Here is a 9,638-nt window from a genome sequence, read left to right as displayed (position 1 = left end):
TACATCCTATAATGCATAGAATACCCTTCCAGAACAAAGACTTTTTCAGCCCCAGATGTCAATAATGCTGAGGTTGAGATATCTTGGCTTATAGGTTCCACGAGGAGCACCTTACTGTGGGGCAAAGTGGTTGGAACATAGCCTCTTACCAGTGAACTCAGTGTCTGCGATGCTTGTTAGGGAACAGAGGGGTGCAGCTCTCCTCATGTTTGCCCCAAAAACAGGCAGAGTGGCGAAAATGTTTCTGTCATGGTGGGCAACCCTTTTCTGGGCCTTTGACTTTTCTTAAGGCGTGTGTGTGTGTGTGTGTGTGTGTGTGTGTGTGTGTGTGAGATCGTGTGTTGGTATTTCGAGGTTGCAGGCTTCTCTAACCCCAAGTTGGACACATGGGAGGAAAGAAAACCCCAGGAAACTCCCCACTGGGTTGTTCTTCAAGTCCTGGAATCCCTAGCTAGTCTGCCTCCTTTTGTCTACATTTCAGAATCTTCTAGTAGGTGATTTGTGGCCTTGTGATCAGTGGGAGGAATAAAATGAAATGTATTCATCATTTTTATCTAAGCCTTAAGGAACTTGAAATCTTTAATAACTTAATTGTTTTCTTCTCCCAGCTGAGTTTGTTTCCTACGAATTGCTATTTTCAACTTGATTGATTTGGTGCTTATTTTCTGTGTTTAGAGGCTTTCCTTGGATATCTGGTCTATTTGAAATTATGAGTGTTGGAAAAAAAGGTGATTGGAAACTCTGGGATGTGGACATGGCTTGTTTACTTTGAGCTTCCAAGTGAGAGAACAGGATGAGTCATGGGAGAGCTGCTTATGTCAGTATCATTAGGTGGTCCCTCTTGGGCTTGTCAGCTTCTCCAGAGGATCCCAAACTCCTTCCTGAATGGCAGGAGTCTTACTGCAGGGTTCTGGCAGCTCAGGTTGAAGACGGCTATGTCTTTTTTAATAAATTTATTTATTTTATTTTTGGCTGCATTGGGTCTTCATTGTGACTCGCAGGCTTTCTCTAGTTGCGGGGAGTGGGGGCTACTCTTTGTTGCAGTGTGCGGGCTTCTCATTGCAGTGGCTTCTCTTTTTTATTTTAATTTTTTTAGTTATAATATTTTTAACATCTTTATTGGGGTATAATTGCTTTACAACGTTGTGTTAGTTTCTGCTGTATAATAAAGTGAATCAGATATATGTACACATATATCCCCATATCTCCTCCCTCTTACACCTCCCTCCCACCCTCCCTATCCCACCCCTCTAGGTGGTCACAAAACACCGAGCTGATCTCCCTGTGCTATGTAGATCCTTCCCACGAGCTCTCTATTTTACATTTGGTAGTATATATATGTCAATGCTACTCTCTCCCTTCGTCCCAGCTTACCCTTCCCCCTACCTGTCTCCTCAAGTCCATTTTCTACATCTGCGTCTTTCTTCCTGTCCTGTGACTAGGTTCATCAGAACCTTTTTTTTTTTTTTAGATTCCATACACATGTGTTAGCATACAGTATTTGTTTTTCTCTTTCTGACTTACTTCACTCTGTATGACAGTCTCTAGGTCCATGCACCTTACTACAAATACTTCAATTTCCTTTCTTTTTATGGCTGAGTAATATTCCATTGCAATATGTGCCACATCTTATTTATCCATTCATCTGTTGATGCACACTTAGGTTGCTTCCATATTCTGGCTATTGTAAATAGCGCTGCAATGAACATTGTGGTACCTGTCTCTTTTGAATTATGGTTTTCTCAGGGTATATGCCTAGTAGTGGGATTGCTGAGTTGTATGGTAGCTCTATTTTTAGTTTTTTAAGGAACCTCCATACTGTTCTCCATAGTGGCTGTATCAATTTACATTCCCACCAACAGTGCAAGAGGGTTCCATTTTCTCCACACCCTCTCCAGTATTTATTATTCGTAGATTTTTTGATGATGGCCATTCTGACTGGTGTGAGGTAATACCTCATTTTAGTTTTCATTTGCATTTCTCTAATTAGTGATGTTGAGCATCCTTTCATGTGTATATTTGCAATCTGTATATCTTCTTTGGAGAAATGTCTATTTAGGTCTTCTGCCAATTTTTGGATTGGGTTGTTTGTTTTTTTGATATTGAGCTGCATGAGCTGTTTGTATATTTGGGAGATTAATCCTTTGTCAGTTGCTTCATTAACAAATATTTTCTCCTATTCTGAGGGTTGTTTTTTTGTCTTGTTTATGGTTTCCTTTGCTGTGCACAAGCTTTGAAGTTTCATTAGGTCCCATTTGTTTATTTTTGATTTATTTCCATTTCTCTAGGAGGTGGGTCAAAAAGGATCTTGCTGTGATTTATGTCATAGAGTGTTCTGCCTATGTTTTCCTCTAAGAGTTTTATAGTGTCTGGCCTTACATTTAGGTCTTTAGTCCATTTTGAGTTTATTTTTGTAAGCAGTGTTAGGGAGAGTTCTAATTTCCTTCTTTTACATGTAGCTGTCCAGTTTTCCCAGCACCACTTATTGAAGAGGCTGTCTTTTCTCCATTGTATATTCTTGCCTCCTTTATCAAAGATAAGGTGACCATATGTACATGAGTTTATCTCTGGGCTCTCTGTCCTGTTCCATTGGTCTATATTTCTATTTTTGTGCCAGTACCATACTGTCTTGATTACTGTAGCTTTGTAGCATAGTCTGAAGTCCAGGAGCCTGATTCCTCCAGCTCCATTTTTCTTTCTCAAGATTGCTTTGGCTATTTGGGGTCTTTTGTGTTTCCATACAAGTTGTGAATTTTTTTGTTCTACTTCTGTGAATAATGCCATTGGTACTTTGATAGGGAATGCATTGAATCTGTAGATTGCTTTGGGTAGTGTAGTCATTTTCACAATATTTATTCTTCCAGTCCAAGAACATGGTATATCTCTCCATCTGTTGGTATCATCTTTAATTTCTTTCATCAACATCTTATAGTTTTCTGCATACAGGTCTTTTGTCTCCTTAGGTAGGTTTATTCCTAAATATTCCTAAAGAGCTATTCCTAGATATTTTATTCTTTATGTTGCAATGGTAAATGGGAGTGTTTCCTTAATTTCTTTTTCTGATTTTTCATTGTCAGTGTATAGGAATGCAAGAGATTTATGTACACTAATTTTGTATCCTGCTACCTTACCAAACTCATTGATTAGCTCTAGTAGTTTTCTGGTAACAACTTTAGGATTCTCTATGTATAGTATCATGTCATCTGAAGACAGTGAAAGCTTTATTTCTTCTTTTCCAGTTTGGATTCCTTTCATTTCTTTTTCTTCTCTGATTGCTGTGGCTAAAACTTACAAAATTATGTTGAATAATACTGGTGAGAGTGGACAACCTTCTCTTGTTCCAGATCTTAGAGGAAATGGTGTCAGTTTTTCACCATTGAGAATGATGTTGGCTGTGGGTTTGTCATATATGGCCTTTATCATGTTGAGGTAAGTTCCCTCTATGCCTACTTTCTGGAGGGTTTTTATCATATATTGGTGTTGAATTTTGTCAAAAGCTTTTTCTGCATCTACTGAGATGATCATATGGTTTTTCTCCTTCAATTTGTTAATATGGTGTATCACAGTGATTGATTTGCATATATTGAAGAATCCTTGCATTCCTGGGATAAACCCCACTTGATCATGGTGTAGGATCCTTTTAATGTGGGGTTGGATTCTGTTTGCTAGTATTTTGTCCAGGATTACTGCATCTGTGTTCATAAGTGATATTGGCCTGTAGTTTTCTTTCTTTCTGGCATCTTTGTCTTGTTTTGGTATCAGGGTGATGGTGGCCTCATAGAATGAGTTTGGGAGTGTTCCTCCCTCTGCTATATTTTGGAAGAGTTTGAAAAGGATAGCTGTTAGCTCTTCTCTAAACGTTTGATAGAATTCGCCTGTGAAGTCATCTAGTCCTGGACTTTTGTTCGAAGATTTTAAATCACAGTCTCAGTTTCAGTGCTTGTGATTGGTCTGTTTATATTTTCTATTTCTTGCTGATTCAGTCTCAGAAGATTGTGCTTTTCTAAGAATTTGTCCGGGCTTCCCTGGTGGTGCAGTGGTTGAGAGTCCACCTGCCGATGCAGAGGACATGGGTTCATGCCATTGTCCGGGAGGATCCCACATGCCGCGGAACGGCTGGGCCCGTGAGCCATGGCCGCGGAGCCTGTGCTCCGCAATGGGAGAGGCCACAACAGTGAGAGGCCTGTGTACCGCAAAAAAAAAAAAAAAAAAAAGAATTTGTCCATTTCTTCCAGGTTATCCATTTTATTGGCATATAGTTGCTTGTAGTAATCTCTCATGATCCTTTATTTCTACAGAGTCAGTTGTTAATCCTCCTTTTTCTTTTCTAATTCTGTTGATTTGAGTCTTCTCGCTTTTTCACTTGATGAGTCTGGTTAATGGTTTATCAATTTTGTTTATCTTCTCAAAGAACCAGCTTTTAGTTTTATTGATCTTTGCAATTGTTTGCTTCATTTCTTTTTCATTTATTTCTGATCTTATCTTTATGATTTCTTTGCTTCTGCTAACTTCGGGGTTTTTTTGTTCTTCTTTCTCTAATTGCTTTAAGTGTAAGGTTAGGTTGTTTATTTGAGATTTTTCTTGTTTCTTGAGGTAGGATTGTATTGTTATAAGCTTCTCTCTTAGAACTGCTTCTGCTACATCCCATAGGTTTTGGGTCATCGTGTTTTCATTGTCATTTGTCTCTAGGTATTTTTTGATTTCCTCTTTGATGCGGTGGCTTCTCTTGTTGTGGAGCACAGGCTCTAGGTGCACAGGCTTCAGTAGTTGTGGCTCGCAGGTTCAGAGTGCAGGCCCCGTAGTTGTGGTGCACATGCTTAGTTGCTCCATGGCATGTGGGATCTTCCCAGACCAGGGCTTGAACCCTTGTCCTCTGCATTGGCAGGCAGATTCTTAAACACTGCGCCACCAAGGAAGCCCAAAGATGGCTATGTCTTAACATTCTTCATTAAGTATGTCATCTCCTAACCTTCCAGTTTTGGCATCCAGGGCCTTAAACTGGCCTGAGACTCCTCAATGTGAATTACCTGTTTCACTCCTGGCAGAAAACAAAACTCCAGATTTCTGCAACAGTCTGTAAGGTACTCTAGACTAGAGATATGGAGTGGGGAGAAGTTTTAGGGATATAACTGCTTCTCAAACCACTTTTCTCCCAATAGTCCTTCCTTCCTAGTCAGATCTAGACACACTGGTTCTTTTTGAGAATTCTGTATTATAGATCATTTTGTTTTCAGCTTTCTCCATGTTGTACTTAATTCTTTTAGGTCAATTACTATTTATAGATCTGCCATCCACTTGCCAAGACCTTTTTGATTAAGATATAATTTACAAACAGTAAATTGTAGCCAATCATGCAAGTTTTGACAAATATATACAGTCCTGTTACCACCACCATCAAGCTATAGAAGAGTTCCATTGTACCCCCTCAGCCCCACCACCATTTTCCCTGTGCACCTTTATTGTCAAGCCCTCCTTCTTCCCCCAGCCCCTTTAAACCACTAATCTAGTTTTCCATCCACATAGTCTGGCCTTTTCCAGAATGTCATATAGATAGTCTTCTAAGTCTGGCTTCCTCTACTTAGCATAATGCAACTGAGGTTCATCCATATGATGGCCAGTAAAATCCCTGGGCCTAGAATTTCCTTTTCTGAAGAGTTTTTAACCATGAATTTAATTTCTGTAATACATATAGGACGATTCAAATGATTGAGTTCTTCTTGAGTTAATTTTAGTACTTTGTATCTTTTAAGGAAATTATCCATTTCACTTGAGTTGTTGAATTTACATTTCTAAAGTTAGTAAACATCCCCTTATTATTCTTTCAATGCCTGTAGTTATCACCCACCTTCATTTCTGATATTGGTATCTTCTAACATGTTATTAATTAATTTATTTATTTATTTATTTATTTTTACCTGTGCTGCCCAACTTGTGGGATCTTAGTTCCCTGACCAAGGATTGAACCCAGGCCCTGTCAGTGAAAGTGCCTAGTCCTAACCACTGGACTGCCAGGGAATTCCCTAATATGTTATCATTTTATATATGCAGGCTATTTGGTTTTTGTATGCTACTTTACTGAATATTCTTTCAGTTTGTGATAGTTTCACATTGATACTTTTTTTGTTATTGAGTTGTAAGAATGCTTTATAAATTCTTGATATGAGTCTCATCAGATATATGGTTTGCAAATATCTTCTCACAGTAGGTGGGCTGTCTTTTCACTGTCTTAAATGTGCTTTATGACATACAAAATTTTTAATTTTAAAGAAGTCCAAATTATCTATTTTCTTTTGCCATTTGGGCCTTTAGTGTCATATCTAAGAAACCATTGCTTAACCTAAGGTCATAAAGATTTATTCCTGTGTTTTCCTATAAGCAGTTTATCATTTTAACTCTTACATTTAGGCCTATGATCCATTTTCAGTTAAATTTTGTGTCATGATGTGAGGTAGGAGGTCCAACTTCACTCATTTGCATGGGATATTCAGTTGTCCCAACATCATTTGTTGAACAGATTAATCTTTTCTCACTTATTTTCTTGGAATCCTAGCCAAAAAATGTTGATTATAAGTGTAAGGGGATTTTTTTCCTAGACTTTTAATTGTAATTGATCTATATTTCTATCCTTATGCCAGTTCTACACTGTCACAATTACTGTAATCTTGTAGTAAGTTTGTAATCATGAAAATTTAAGTCTTTCAACTTTGCTTTTTTCTTTTTCAAGATTGTCTTGGCTAGTCTGAGTATTTTTCAATATGAATTTTAGAGTCAGCTTGTTAATTTCTGTAGAAAATCCAGCTGGAATTTTCATAAGGATGCAATCAATCTGTAGATCAACTTTGAGAGTATTACCATCTGTTATGGGTTGAATTGTATTCCCCAACAGATACGTCCTACCCTCAGTATTTCAGAATGTGACCTCATTTGGAAATACGGTTATTGAATATGAAATTAAAGTTATGATGAGGTCAAACTGGAGTAGGGTGGGCCGTTAATCCAATATAACTGGTATCTCTATAAGAAGCAGTTGACCAGATGATGCCCACTAACATATCAGGGATAATCTCCTTTATTTAAAGTCAACTGATTGTAAATGTTAATTACACCTACAAAATACCTTCACAGCAACATTTAAACAACATTTGAAGAAACAATTGGGCATCATAACCTAGACATGTTGACACATAAAATTAACCAAGACAGTCCTCCCTTCTCAACTTGGCACCCATACATATCTAATCCATACTTAATCTCCAAATAAAGACAACAGCAGAGTCATACTTCTGTCTAACATGATGTATCCATCCTGAGTACAACTGAAAATGCAGTAACCCTTTTCCCAGGAGAAAATCCAAGTCCTTGAGTGATGTTGTCTCTTCTCTTTGGCATCCTGAAACGTATACACACACACACACACACACACACACACACTCTCTCTCTCTCTCTCTCTCTCTCTCTCTCTCTCTCTCATAGAAAAATGAGGAAAAAATACTCATAACACCTATAATCCTAGTTTCTGCAAATGGTCACATGGTCCTAGCTGGTATTTACACTTCCCTCTTCCACGACTCATTCCATATTCCCCTTGCCCAGCAAGCACCCTAAGATGGTCATGGTTCTTTATCTCATAGGTCATAGGTGACTCAAACTTTCATTCCTGAAGGATCTGGGCCATTACTAGTCCTACCTGAATTGGGTTGTTGTAGTTTTTCATTGATTTTAATCATAGCATGGTGATATGGAGAGACACTGTAAGGGATCTTCTGGGTTCCAGACATATTCTTCCTCACTTCCACTGTGGAGTAGTAGTCCAATTTCCCTTTGGTAATCAGGCTTAATCATCCCAGCTAGTAACTCCCATTTTTTGCCTGTTGATTCAGAAGCATGAGGAGCAAAAACTAGCTGGGTGGCAGCCTTAAATTCCAATTCAATGGCATCATTGTTGTGTTTCCTTATGGAAGCATTCCTCTCTGTGGAACAAAGACCTCTATATCAGGATTAGGAAACTAATACACAATCTTAACAATATTAAATCTGATCCATGAACACGAATGTCTTTTTATTTATTTAGATTTTTAATTTCGTTCAATATTTCTCCCAAGTCTTGCATTTCTCTTATTAAATTTATTCCTAAATATTTTATTCTTTTTGGTGCAACTGTAAATTGAGTTAATTTCCTAATTTCATTTTTGGATTATTTGTTGCTAGTGTACACAAATACAATTGATTGCTGTCTATTGATCTTATGTTCTACAACTATTATAAGTTATAACAGATTTTTAGTGGCTTCTTTAGGATTTTTGTATATACATGATCATGTTATCTCCAAGTAGAGATCATTTTACTTCTTCCTTTCCAACCTGGATTAAAATTTTAATTGTCTTTTATTTCATTTTCTCACCTAATTTTGAATAGAAGTGGCAAGAGCAGACATCCTTACCTTGTTTCTGGTCTTAGTGGGAAAGCTTCCAGTCTTTCATTATTAACTATGGTGCTAGCTGTGGATTTTTCCTAGATACTCTTTATAAGGGTGAGAAAATTCCCTCAAATTCCTAGTTTGTTGAGTTTTTTTAAATCATGAAAGGGTGCTGAATTTTGTAAAATGCTTTTTCTACATGTATAAGATAATCATGTGGGGTTTTGGCCTTTATTCTATTAATATGTTTTATTATATTAGTTAATTTTGGAATGTTAACACAACCTTGCATTCCAGGACCAATCCCACTTGGTCATGGTGTATAATCCTGTTACTATGTTGCTGAATTCAGTTTAATACCATTTTTTAAAAAACATCTTTATTGGAGTATAATTGCTTTACAATGGTGTGTTAGTTTCTGCATTATAACAAAGTGAATCGGCTATACATATAAATATAACCCCACATCTCCTCCCTCTTGCTTCTCCCCCCCCTACCCTTCCTATCCCACCCCTCTAGAGGGTCACAAAGCACCGAGCTGATCTCCCTGTACTATGCAGCTGCTTCCCACTAGCTATCTATTTTACATTTGGTAGTGTATATATGTCAATGTTATTCTCTCACTTTGTCCCAGCTTACACATCCCCCTCCCAGTGTCCTCAAGTCCATTCTCTGCATCTGCATCTTTATTCCTGTCCTGCCTCTAGGTTCTTCAGAACTTTATTTTTTTTTTTAGATTCCATATATATGTGTTAGCATATAGTATTTGTTTTTCTCTTTCTGACTTACTTCACTATGTATGACAGTCTCTAGGTCCATCCACCTCACTACAAATAACTCAATTTTGTTTCTTTTTCTGGCTGAGTAATATTCCATTGTATATATGTGCCATATCTTCTTTATCCATTCATCTGTCGATGGACACTTAGGTTGCTTCTATATCCTGGCTATTGTAAATAGTGCTGCAATGAATGTTGTGGTACATGACTCTTTTTGAATTATGGTTTTCTCAGGGTATATGTCCAGTAGCAGGATTGCTGAGTTGTATGGTAGTTCTATTTTTAGTTTTTTAAGGAACCTCCATACTATTCTCCATAGTGGCTGTATCAATTTACATTCCCACCAACAGTGTAAGAGGGTTCCCTTTTCTCCACACCCTCTCCAGCATTTGTTGTTTGTAGATTTTCTGATGATGCCCATTCTGACTGGTATGAAGTGATAC

The sequence above is a fragment of the Grampus griseus genome (assembly GCF_964374135.1).
Source record: "Grampus griseus genome assembly, chromosome: 3".
NCBI classification, from domain to species: Eukaryota; Metazoa; Chordata; class Mammalia; order Artiodactyla; family Delphinidae; genus Grampus; species Grampus griseus.
The sequence above is the reverse complement of the archived record's forward strand: the minus strand, read 5'-3'. Positions refer to the sequence as shown.